Source organism: Gavialis gangeticus, unplaced genomic scaffold, assembly GCF_001723915.1.
Source record: "Gavialis gangeticus isolate Ggan-Ray unplaced genomic scaffold, GavGan_comp1, whole genome shotgun sequence".
Lineage (NCBI taxonomy): Eukaryota > Metazoa > Chordata > Crocodylia > Gavialidae > Gavialis > Gavialis gangeticus.
The window spans coordinates 90,907,581-90,921,400 of record NW_017728992.1 but is presented as its reverse complement, the minus strand read 5'-3'; positions in this window follow the sequence as shown (position 1 = coordinate 90,921,400).

Below are 13,820 nucleotides of genomic sequence, written 5' to 3'. Positions count from 1 at the left end.
GGCGCCGCTGGCACGGCCCCGGGCGGGCGCACGAGCCGCGGGTGCCCCGGGGCCGGAGCTCTCGGGCGGGCGGAGGGTGTGTCCGGAAAGGCAGCGCTCTGGGGCTACGTCTCGGCCAGAAAAAAAGCCCCTTGGAGCGGGAGGGAGGGACGGCGGCGCCCGGGGCTTTGTTACCTGGGAGCAGGGTCCCCTACACGGCATGACAGGTGTGGGGGGTCGCTCTTCCCGTTGGCAGGGCTGGGCAGGGCAGGGCACACCCAGATGTCATTGTGTCTTCGCTGCCATCCAGCTAGTTTTCCCCTTGCCGCTGGGCCTCTACCTTTCCGGGGGGCTCAGCAGCGTTCCCCAGGGCAGCAGGTCTTGAAATCAAGACAGCCAGGAGATGATGCGTCAGGACGGTCCACCTTTTAGAGCTGCTGTTGCAGGCCTTCTGGCAGATGTTGGGTCACATTTGCTTTTCTTCAAAAAAAGGGGAGGGCTAGTTAGTCATTTCTCATCATTCCCCCCTCCCAAGTTAAGACTCAGACTTTGTTGCAAGGCTGTAAGACTGTGAGGCTTTTGCCTTATGCCTGGGAGGGTAAAAATTAGCTGGGGGCTCTCTGTGAGCTCAGGAAACTGTCTGTGCCCATATAGTTGTAAGATCTGGGCCACAGTAAATCCTTTCTTTTTTTTCAGAAGGTAGTGGTGTAAACCATTATCTGTCTGTAGTAATTTTGCTTGTATTCTGTAAGCTAAAAATCAAGGGAAACTCTTACTGGGTCAGAATGGGGCTTAGAGGCTGTAGGAGCATTTCTGTGATGATGTAAGCCCTTCAGGGCTCCCATCTCTGACTTCCTGGTTCTCTGGCAGCCCCTGACACCACCTTCAGAAAACATGTGGCACATCATAGTGAACTATGCCCTTTTTCAGTGAGGTCCACTGCAACTGAGCGATGTAAGGACTTTTCCCCTTCTGCTGACACCTGCTTCAGTTTCAGCACAGGAAACGGAGTTGGGGGTCTCTCAAGTTAACCATTTTAGATTACAAAAAATAGCAATAATCTTTTGCTGCCCCAGAAAAAAGTCTCAAAATTCTGTATGTGTTTTGTATTCCAGTTTTGAATAGAATAAAACTTCCAACAGGAGTCTTGTTTGACTTCAACAGTGCAAAGCAAATTAAGTAAAAGTAAACCTTGCAGTATTTCTTGTTAGAGGAAATGATTTTATGAATAAACCGGATGATTGTGTACAAGAATGAAATTTCAAAATTGGCCTTCTCTTTCTGAAATGCCTGACTAGTCTGTTAGGAGCATCAGAAAAGTAAAATTCTGGTTTTTTGTTTTTAATCAAGTAAGGATTATTAAGTACAGTGATAAGCAAGTGTTCCACACCTTTCCTGACATTAAACAGCAGCTAAACTATAAACCACTACCATGGGATATTTTTGGCACGTATAAGATACTTTCAGAACTGAGACAGCAGCAGCTACAAATAGCTTATTTTGAATTCCTTTTTGAATATTGAACTTATGAATATAAAGCAGTATGTTGTACTACTTTGTACTTACTGGAGAGTTTGGTTGTAAGGACTGTCGGGGAGACTACGGCAGCTGGTTATCTTTTGCTTTCATATTGGAAGGAACTATTGATCGCAGAACACACAATGATTAACCTGCTCTTCTACTGGTACTATTCATGTTTCTCTTGGTATAGAGCAGCACAATTTAATATTTTTGGATTTTATTTGAAGAGGGGGGTGCTCAAAAAAAATCTTTTGGCATAATTCCTTTTGCATATTTTATTGCAGATGGAGCTGTATAAATGTTGACTGGTCATTTAGTCTCCAGATCAGACCATATTTTGTAACTACTACTTCATTAAAAGTGTACTTAGAATCCACTGACAGATGGTACGAGATAACACAGACTATATCTGCCTTTTCTCTTATAACATTGAATAATTTTATTAACAGAATAGTGCGAGTCAAATCCCTGTTGACTTATCTAGTGTTTCCTCACCAGTTTGTTATTATTTAGAAGGCTTCAATATTCTCACCCAAACTATTAGACTGTTTTAGACTCTTATCAGTCAGCTCCCAATATTAATGCGTCCTAACTTTTCAGGGCTCAAATAATCAACACTGCTTTTGCAAGTGAAGGGACCTTAACAGCTTCTGTAGAATCGATCTTTAATTTCAAGCAGGGTTGTCCAACTTCTAAGACCACAGGGACTGCACCAGTGTAGACCACATGTTGTGAGGGCTGTGCCAGGTGCACCGCATAGACACTCCATCTTTCTCTCCCCCTGCCCTCCCTAACCACTGTACCATGTGGGCACTCCCCAACTGGTGCACTGTTCTGTGTGGGTGTGCATGCTCCCTGCAAGGCATTCCCTCCAACTGCTTCATGTGGTCCTGAACCTTCTCCCACACCCACCCTTGTGGCCCCAGTTTAGCGGTGGGCAAAATGGTGGATCCAGTCAGTGGCCAGACTCCATTTCCCAGTACCCCCTGCCTGCGTGGCTAGAGCCTGAGCTGTGATCTGCTGCCTGCATGTCCCTGCCTGGGGCATGCAGGCTGCAGATCACACCTCTGCCCTGGCTCTGGACCACGCAGTCATCACCGTGAGATCCTAGAGCAGCCCTGCCAGCAGGGGTGGTGCTTGGGGGAGCTATAGCCATCCCAAAATTCCCCATAGCCCCCCATACCCACCCCTCCCAATGGCACCACTTGTGCTGCCTGCTCCACACAGGCCACGGCATACACAACCTTAGCTGAGCTTACCCCACTTCTGCCTGCAGCATGACCTGCCCCTGCCAGGAAGAGGCCTGTGCTGCTGCTGGGGCTGGTCTCCATGGAAACCCTGGCCATGCACTATGACAGTGTGGCTGCTGCTGGGGTCTCCATGGAAACCAGACCTAGCCACGCAGGCAAGGGCTGCTGGGAAATAGAGTCTGCTGCTGGTTGAATCCGGCCCATGGGCCAGACTTTGCTCACCTAGATGCACCCTCAGCTCCAAGTGCTGCTGCACTGCCCCATCCCTGGGGTGTAAGTAGGAAGTGGCAGCTGGAGGAAGGAGCCTGAGTGAGAGCCAAGGGGCTACACATTCATGTGGCCCACAGACCACCAGTTGGACAGCCTTGATGTGAAGAAAGACGGTCCCTGAGGGTAACATGACTGCCTTTGCCTTTGTTTATATTTTGGTTTATCTTCCTGAATCTAAAGGAAGCTCTCCTACCCCTACTGCAGCTACTGGTACATTTGATGAGCAGCGCTGAATAAACTAAGAGCCCAATCAGTTTCACAGCTGCAACTCAGCACTGCATGTAGCAGTGAAATTGTCACAAATTGGGTTCTTTCCTGTTGCCAGTGTTTGGGAAAGCTATCAGCAGTGCCATGGATACAAGCAGTAATACAATTTGTAAAGAGTAGAATCCAAAAAAAAAGGAGACTAGAAAAAGTAGAGTAGAAGAAACCTTTTTTTTCTTTTTAACCTGTACCTCTTTGTTAGGATCAGTGATCTGAATGAGGGGCAGAATACTGGGGTTGTACTCCTTGTGCTCCTACTGTTGTGACTGGGATATTGTAAAAGTTGAGGAAACAAAAAGCCTTTTTCCCCTTTATTTTTCCTTTCATAGGTTCTTCAGCATAACAGAAGCCAGTTATACCTCTGCTCTGTACTGAGGGATGCTACTCTGGTAGACATTCTGGAAGCTTCTCTGTGGCAGGGAGCTGCCATCCCCTCTCCCACAGTGTTCTTGGAGTCCCTTTCTCCCTTCTGCCCCACAAGTCTTGAATATTTTTCTGACTAGAAGGTGTCTGTCAAACTTTCCAGCTTCTGATAACTGGCTAAGGAAATAGTCCATCTGGTGGAAACATTTCAATCTTGGAGATGTGTTGTCACTTCAGACATGCTGTATTTTACAAAGTCTATTCACTACAAAACATAAGCTTTCTTCAGGTACCTTTTCTGCAATGCCACTTAAATATATAGGCTTAAATATAAGCCTATATATCCTATATACAAATATAAAGCCTATATACATCTCTCAGCAGGGAGAGATGGGAAAATTGCAAAAAACTACTCCCTTTCTGAAACTGATTGAGGCTGCTGACTTGTTTTTCTGGCTCCAAAAATTAGACACATTGACAGCCAAACCAGATTTTTGGATTCTTCCTTTGTCTTTAGATGAACTAATTCTGTATTGTCGTTTTACCTTTAATATCCAGATTAGGAGGCGTTGTTCTTCCTTTATCAGAGCACTCTGTTAGTAATGTTACACCTCTGTCAAAGGGATATGCTGCAAATGAAAATGGCTTTCTGGTGGTCTTGTGTTTCTTTCTGCTAAGAGTTGCAAGTTTGTGAAGAAAAGTTCCCTTTCCCTTTCTCTGATATTTTCTGTGTGTTTGGAGATGGTGGCCAATACTCAGTCATCCAGACTGCTAGAATTCTTCAGTACAGTGTGGCTAAGGTAAAGGCATCGAGTTGGGGAAACGAGGCTTTCATTCTTCCATGTGGGTACGAACTGCACTTTAGATCCTGAACAAGGAAAGCTTATGAAGAATGAGCTTTCTTGTACTCGGGGAGAATCGTGCTGAAATAAGTGCATATGCATGGCCATAGGAGTCCACCTGCTCAGACCTCATTGACAGATCAGGTTAATGTGTTAGTTTTTGTGTCTTAGAATGAAAGTGTTTCAAACATGATTATTTTCTTAGTTGGTATGTTTTCTCATAGGTTGGATAAGGGCTTTAATGTTACCTTCCTGAGTGTTCAAGCAGTGAAGACGGTGGCCTTGAAGATGCGATAAAGTGCTCTTCCTTAGCTAGTATGGGTTTATTTTGTCTTGTTTTATAGAATTGGTGATTGGCTAACACTAAAGCTCATTGAAGTCCGTTCCTCTTCTCTGTTGCCATCTGGGACTGCATTCTGATGCTAAACATGTCTTCACAGGTGCTTCCTTTGAACCCATACAGCATCCTAGAGGGATACAGAGGAAGCACCTGTGAAGACATTCAGCATCTGATTTCAGACCTTTAGATAAGGAGTGGACCCGGGAGTAAGGCAGAGGACTAGGCCTTAAAACCTGATATCCGTTCTCTGCTCTTACGTTGTTTTACCTAAGGTGAATTGGTTAAGTCCGGATTTTTTTTCAAAAGTTCTCTCTAAGAATATAAAACCTGCTATAATGCATTATAGCAATGGTCCATCTAGGCTAGTACCCTGTCTCTTGACAGTAGTTGTTGGTTTACAGCAGGGGTGTCAAATTCACTTCCTGCCCTAGGCCAGATCCGGACTGCTGGGTTCTTTGTGGGCTGAATCCAGCAGCAGTGGCAGCCAGTTCAGCTTGTGGTGGCGGCTCCAGCTCCCACCATATGCCCCATGCCAGAGATGTAGCTTCTGCTGCCAACGTGTCATGGTTGGGGTGGGGGGGATGCAGTTCTGGCTTTGGCTCTGGCATAGAGTATATGGCAGTGACAGCTCTGGGTCCAGCACCATGCACAGGGCATGAGGAGGCGACAGCAAGTGTGGGCTGCTGTGGAGCTGGTGCTGTGGTGGTTGTGATAAGTGAAGCAGTGGAGGACTTCTGGGGCTGTCAGTCCTTGCTTACCCTTCTGTTGCTTATTGCCATGTCCACCAGGGCCCTGGATTTTGCAGCAGGCTTACTATATGCAGCCCCCTTTCCCCCTCCGCCCCCTCTCCCCTCACCATGTCCTGCAGCAGTAGTTTGACTGACCGGATCCAAGCATCTCTGTAGGCCAGATTCAGCCTGTAGAGCATATATTAGACACCCATAAAGAATACTGTACAAGAAACCAGGCATATGTAAAGTGAGCCATTCCCTATTAGGTTCTCCCAGTTAGCAGCAGTCACCAGGTTAGTGAAATGTTAACCACATTTTTTCCTATCTCAGGGGTGATATGAGCACAAATTCATTAATATTTGTAAGGAGGCTATTTACAACAGTGATTTATGCAATGTAAAAATCTAGATAGATTTCTCAACTTAAAATTATTATTATTGACTTTCTGTTAAAGGAGTTGATTGAGTTTCAAGTTATTTTGCTCTGTGACCCCTTCCTGTTTTTTCACTGTGACTACTCACTAAGCATACTTGTCTTTAGGAAAGTTATACGTTTAACTGGAAGGGTGAAGAGCTCTGAAATAGAGTGAAGAGGTGTCTCCCTTTAATAAATGTTTTTTACCCTCTGAGGGCCAGGTGTATTTCTTAAGGGAGTTAAATGATTCCCATCTAGTGCCGAGTAAAGTAGCCATCTTAGTGGTTTTATCTAACGTAATTCTAGGCTGAACATGACAGCCTGCCTGCTATTCAAGCTTTCCTAGGTACCTGCGTTTGGTCTTTGTGAAGCTGGATATTTGCTGGGCTGGCATAAGATGCTGGATAATAAAATCAGTTGTTACATTCAGCATATAAAAGAACAAATGTACGAGCAGGAAGTAAGTGTCACTAGATCCACTGCTTTCATTTAATGGAATATCTGAATTTCATACATATTAGCAGTACGAGTAAAAAACCATTAGATCTAATTTTAGTAGATTGTGGTTCATTGATGAGTTTCTTATTGGAAAACCTGATAATTCCTCTTAAAACCTGTAAGCTACCTCTTTTCAAATATCTTTACAAAACAAATTAGTATGATTGTTTTCAGCTCTTCCAAAGCAATTGTACATAATCTGTTTTCTTAAATTTTATTTCTGCTTCTGTATTAAGGAGACAGTGCTTTTGTACTGTTCCCTACATTTGTTATGTAGCCATTTCTGCAACATTGGCATTTCTTCAGGGTATTCTCAAAGATACACATTTTCCCCTAAGCCATAGTTTTGGTTTTCATTGAGAAGTGTAACTCAGTTTTGGTATTTTAAGAGAATACTTGAGGCAAATAAGTAGTGTAGTAGTCAAATTAAAGATTCTTAATCACATTTATTTATGGAAAAACAAGCAAAATCTATTTTACTCTTAAAACTTTAAAACATTTCAATTTTTTTGTTTAGTATTTGCTACTGAGTGAGAAATTGAAAGTGAAACAAAAGAATTCAATCCAAGGTGAAATACAGAGTATATAGTATAAATATTAACAGCTTCACTCTGTTTTAAAAACATAGTAACCTAAGGTTTTGGGACCATAAAGGTAAAAAAACATATTTTTAAGATACTTTTTGAAAGGCACATGCAGATTTAAGTAGAGTCTAAAACAACTGCAGCCAGTTTTTCTGTACCTCTAGTCTAGTGGTTCTCAACCTTGTTAGACTTGAGGGACCCCTTGGAAAATGCAAGTTCTTAGTGTTCACTGATTTTTTTTTTTTTTTTGGTTTTTTTTTTTTTAAATTTTTTTTTTTTTAAATTTTTTTTTTTTTAAATTTTTTTTTTTTTAAATTTTTTTTTTTTTAAATTTTTTTTTTTTTAAATTTTTTTTTTTTTAAATTTTTTTTTTTTTAAATTTTTTTTTTTTTAAATTTTTTTTTTTTTTTGGATTTTTTTTTTTTTAATAGACAAAAGAAAATAATAGAGAGTTTCTGCTGCTGCAGAAAACAGGTAGAATATTTTTAACATTATGAATTCCTATCTAAAAATCTCTGGATTAATTTTGTGAATAATGTTTGCACATCTAAGTGTCAACATTACATAGTACTCTGCTGCATCACTCTGGTTGAGAGTCTGCTCAAGTCTCTTCTTCCATTACCCAATTTTCCTGCAGAACAGTCAGCTATGTGTATGATTTTGTGGGAGAAAGGGCATGGGGGAGGAAATATAGAGATGTACAATGAAAGAAAATACAGGCATGAATCAGCAACTGGCATCAAATTGGTTTATTACGAGTCTATTATCATCACTGATACTGGGTATTGTTGTGAGCATTGCAGAAACAGTGCATTTAGCCTAGAAGGAAGGATGTGCTTTTGATGTTATCTAATGACCATCCCAGACTGACTGAAACAGTGGCCAGCTTCAACAGCATCTGTAGTAAAGATGTTACTTTGTTTACTTTTGATTGACAAGATAAAAATGGATTCCAAAAGAATCCTTTTTTGATTTTTCTCCCTCCTAAATTGAAAACTATAATTTTAAAAACTGTATTAGAAATGCATAGGTTTTCCTTGGTTTGAAAGTGTGTAGTGGCTGTCTTTGAATTAAACCCTTTTTGTCTTCTCATGACTACTTATTGTGTTGTGCAGATTCCAGAACTGTTCAGCTTTGTAATGTTTTTAACCCATTCTGCTTGACCTGCTGTCTTTACCATAAGTTATTAATATAAGTATAAATTTGTGACTTGTAATAGCTTCTGATCTTGCTCTTGCAATTCAGTCAATAATATCAATATGTGCTCATAAGTTTCTGTGTTATTTAGGTCCCTAGTCCTGCAAATACTTCTGTTAAGTGCTGAGTAGTCCCACTGAGTTTAAGCACATGTCAGTGGGACTAATTTGTGCCTAAATTTTAACCATGCATGCAGATCATTGCAGGACTGGAGCCTAAATTGGTAGTTTGCAGGCACTTATACTGAAACCACTTTCATGGTCCCATGGTTTCCTTTGTACATTAAGCAAGATAATAAAAATTGCAATTTTGTATATTTGACTTTTAATCTGAACAGGAATAGATTATACAATGCAAAAATTATAAGACTTGATTATTTTTACTTCCTTAGGTTTTTTAATTCTCAGATGGTACTGGAGTGTCTTGACTGCTAGTGTTGCACAAAAATCTGTCTTGGAGCTTCCTGTTGCTAGGCAACATCTCCCCCACCCTCTGTTTGCAGACTGGTTACCATAGTGCCCCCTGTCAGTGCCGGCACAGTTGGCTAACAACACTTTTCATTCTGAAGTGTTGTACGTTCAGTTTGATTCTGTTAAGTATTGTAACTTTCGTTTTAGATGTCCTTCACGTATAAGGGGAGAAATTATCTCTATTTCCCTCTTCTTCTGTTTGTAGGGAACGAGAGGGTGTGGCTTGTTTTACAGGCTCTTCTAGCACTAAGAACTTCATTGACTCCCTTGGTGAGTGTCCATCCTTTTGAAGAATGACTTATTGGGTTGCTGGAGTTTTAATGCCCAGCCATGTACCATATTTACCTGAATCCAAGATGACTGAATTTAAGACAACACCCCAATAAGTAGATTCTAGAAGTGGAAAATTTATAACTTAGAATAATTTTCCATGTATAGAATCAAATTTTGCAGTAATTTTTTTTTTAATTTGTTCCCTCTACCACTGCCAGAGGGTATGTAGTGGCGGGGTGCAGGCAGTATGAGAATCAAGTGGCCTGACCCTTGCTGCTTATCTTCTCCCTCCAGTCATGCCCTCTCTGCCTGCCCTCCAGGGTGCCTGCATACTCTGGAATCTGTCACACCCCACCACTTGCTCTCCTGATATCAACCCTCCCCATGCCTGTGCCCTCTGGTACCTACCCTCCCCTGCTGTATCCCCTACCCTGCTTAACTCACCATTGCAGCCCCAGCTGGGGCCCTGGTTTTCATGGAGCACATGCTGGCTTTGGACCCTGCCCCGCCATGTAGTAACAGTGACACAGCAGCTTTGGTCACGACCCCAGCCCTAGCTATGGAGCTGGGGCTACAGCTGTCACCACCACCATCACTGTTATGTAGTCAGTCAAGGGCCAGAGACAGCATGTGCTCCATGCTTGGGCTGGAGCAGGGCCCCAGCTGGAGCTGCCCTGGGAAGGGGGCGGTGGTGTGGTGTGCAGGGATGGGACTGTGGATCCAAATCTTCCCCCAGGCTTCATCCACCCCACTGCTTGTACACAAATTTAAGACAAGGGGCTTTATTTCCCGTATATTGAATTGGGGGGGAGGGGAGAACCTTTCTTGGATTTGCGTAAACATTGTAGAGTGTGACACTAAAGTGGAAATAAATTCAATAGAATCTAGACTGGTCTGTTTCTTTCAAATGTTCCTTTAAACTTTTCATCTGGAGAGCTCTAAACAGTCAGTCATGTAGCTTGTAGCTCCCTTTTTTCTTTTTCTCATTTCATCAGTAATTGTCATTTTCTTGCACCCCAAGCAATGATGGATTATTTGCTTATTCCTCCAGCACAGTAATATGCATGCTGCCAATATACAATGACAAAAAATAGATTTTTATGTATTCATAAAAATGCCTCCCAAATTCTAGTTAATTCTGTGCAACCTCAGCACTGCAACGTCAGTGGTAGGATTTGTAATCCCTCATCAGTTAAGGACTTGCCTAAGTGTGAAGTTGGTAAATGGTATGCCTCCACATCAATTAATCTTACCCATTCACAGCTACATGTGCTGCTTGACCTCCTTTTGCTAGTGCAGCATACTTGTGATCAACATGCAGGTCCAGCGATGGTTCTTTACATCGCTAGTGCTGAAGCAAGGCAGCTTTAGGGGTGACTTGTGATTACCTCCATCTGCTTGGACTTAGTGTAAAGCAGGGATAGGCAACTCCCTGTGCCAGTTAGTGGTATGTGGAGACATTTTCCTTGGCACGCCGAAAGGTATGAAGAAATTTTTTTTTAAAGAATTTTTTTAGGTTGCTGCTTTGGGCTCTTTTGAGAGACTTAGGAGGAGATGCTGCCTGAAGAGCCCTCACAGGGAGCTATTGGAAGCAGGGAACAAACCCCTTTTGCAACTCTCACTGTACCACTGCCAGTGGAGCATGCTTCCCTGCCTGGCAGTGGCAGCTGCAGCTCTGCCCAGCCTGCCCTGACGCACTCTCCTGCAAGTTGCAGGGGAGGACGTGCCTGCATGTCAGGGAGCGCAGGAGGGCGCTGGAGGAAGTGGGACTGCCAACCGTGCTGTGCCATGACCAGCTGCACCTGGGGGGCAGGGAGGAGCAGCAGCATTGCTCTGACTCAGTGGGTGCTGCAGCTGCATTGGAGCTGCTTGGCCAAGGAGAGCCTGAGGTGAGAACAATGGAGCCAGGACTGTGTTGCCCCCACTCCCCTCCCCGTCTATTGTGCTGCCTTCTTCCTGCTGCAGTGCATCTGCAACCCTAGGGCAGGGGGCTCTGCCTGGCTCAGTGCGGCATTTCTCTCCTCCCACCCTGGGGAGGAGGCAGCTGGCTGATCGGTGGGCTCCAGGCTGGAGCCTTGGCAGCCCACGCTGCAGCCCCGGAGGCTGGCTTCCCAGAACAGCACAGGGGCTGGTGTGGGTCCAGGACATCGTTAGGTTGCTCTTTGTCCTACGGCCCAGCCGTGTGTGTGTACATACATGTTTGTCTGGTAGTGGGTGTGCACACATGCGTTTCGTACTGTGCATGTCTGGGGTTGTGTGTTTCTGTGTATGCATGTGTCTGATTCTGTGTGTTTGTCTGCATGTGTGTGTCTGGTTTTGTGTGAATCTGTGCTTGTCTGGTCAGTGTGGGTTTGTATGCGTGTTTGGTTCTCTGCACGCATGTGGTTCTGTATATGTGTTTGTGCGTGTCTGGTTCTCCTTTTTTCTTTCTTTTCTCATTTTCTTTCTCTTTCCCTTTTTCTCTTTATCTTTCTCCTTTTTTCTCTCTCTTTCTCTTTCTTTCTCTCATCACAACATGCTTAAAAAAAATGAATACATGATAACAAAGGTAGTATATGAAGTTTTATTTATTGTGACCAGGTTTAGAATGTTTAGAAAATCTGGTATTTACAGTTAAAAAAAAAAAAAGCAGTGTTTAGGATTATTATTTACACTAGCCAATTGCCCATCAAAAATGACTGGGGAGGAGCAGGCGGGTGGGTAGAGAGCCCCGTGTCTGCCCCTCCCCCACTGTCCAGGCCCGCTCCCCCCTCCTGTGCTGCCACTTGGGGTCCAGGCCTGCTCCCCCCTTCCCTGATATGGCAGTGGTGTGGGGAGGGGAGGAGTGGCTGGGTCCAATCCTCCCCTCCCCACGCTGCCGCCGCATCAAACTGGACCCACTCGTCCTTCCCCCTGCCGCAACGGCATGCCCGACCCTCCCACCCCCCACATAGGGTCTGCTCCTGTCCCTGCTGCTGCCATGTTGGCCCTGCAGGCAGCGATGATGGAAGTGGGGAGGGGTGGGCCGAGTCATCCCAACCCCACTCCTCCCCCATACTGCTGCTGCCATCTCCAAGGAGCAAGGATGGGTGGGGGGTGAAGCCAGCTCTGAATTTTTAATGTGTGAAAGTGCTATATGATGCCAGGTACTGTGAAAAATCAAGTGTTGCAAATTAGGCACCTGAAATTTTAAAACTATGAAAAGTTTGAACACCAACAGTACTTGAGGTATTCATGGAATTATATTGAAAAGATTGTAAAATTTGGGTTGGGGAAAGAATTTTACATGGTATCTCAGGGCAGTGGGAAAGTTTTGCTCTTTGTAGCATTTGGTTAAAATCATGCACCTTTGTAGCCATTAAATGACTGATTTCAGCTTTTCCCTTGAAGACTAATAAGGTGTCATCAGTTCATCAAAACAGTCCCCCGAGAACCCTTTAGCTAATGATTTAAGCATGCACCTATGTTGAAGCTACCTTTTTAGTCTTGCACTGCCTGACAAAGAAACAGTTTAGCTCTGGGCAGTTTTCTTTTTCCTCTTCAAGAAATCTTGCCAGGTCTACTCCTAAAACAGATAAAGAAGAGTCTGTTAGCCTCACCACAAATCTCTAATGCACAATCAATATATCTGTATACTGCCAGGAGTATGAATCATCTGAGCGCTTCTACTTCCTTATGCTATATGATGAATTTTTCTCGGGTACTGATAGAAGATAAAAACTATGCAAAGACCACAGTTGAAGATAAAAGGCCTAACACTTCTTATTGGACACGTGGTTCTCAAATGATTCTGGAGCTTGGCTTCCTTCTGCCCGATTTTTGAGGCAGTATTAGATTGATTTATTCAGCAACTCAGTCTACTCTTCTTACATCCTTTTCTTGTAGAAGTGACACCTGTTTGGTCCCTTCTTCCTTTTTAGTCTGGTAGCACTCTAGTTAAGCTCTATACTTTTCTTCTCAAGTTCTAAAGAAGTAAGACTGAGTTTAACTATAGACAGATTCTGTAAAGCTGGTGGGAGGTTCCCTCTTTGGTTCCTACAGTCATGTTTTACCCTTTCTTCTTCATTAAATATTAGGAGTAAAAATATTCCTGTTATACCTAAAAATTATTTCTCTGACAAGAGGCTAACTCCAACCACTAAGCTCTCATTGTACAACTGTTGTTCAACTATTGTCCTTGAATGAACTTAGTTATGGAGACAGCAATTGGCTGATCTGTTCTTTGATTGGGGTAACTGTTACTTGCAAAGGCTGTAAGAGAAGATAATAGCCACTTTTAGCTGAGGGCAGAACAGGAATAGTCTGTTGATAGAGAACAGAGTGAAGGAGACTTAAAGGAATTGCCCCCAAGAGGGGGAAAGAAACACTCCTCTCCCTCTTGTTCTTTGAATATATATCAGGGCAAGTAATGTATCTTCCTCTCAACAGTCTACTCCCTTGAGCCGTATCTCAGGCAAGTTACCACCCCTATACCAGGTAGCTTTGACTATATTGGGATCAGTTGTCCTGTCTTTACAATAGATCTCTTTTCCTGGTCCAGGGAGAGGATGAGCTCTTGTGCTTCCTTCGTAGAGATGCACCGATACGTCAGTCTGCTTTCAGACTGGCACTGGTATAAAAAAAAAATTGAGTGTATCGGAACTTGGCCTAATTTGGCCGATAAATGCTTGTGCATGTGTGCAGCTGCTACACAGCACGTAGACAGCAAGCAGCTCAGCCCGGCAGCTTGGAGAGCTGTGTGCAGCTGGTGAGAATATCATGGGGGGAGGGAAGGGATGTTGGGGGACAGATCAAGGCCCCGTGGTGAGGGAGGAGTGGGGCTGGGGCAGGGCAGGGCAGGGCATG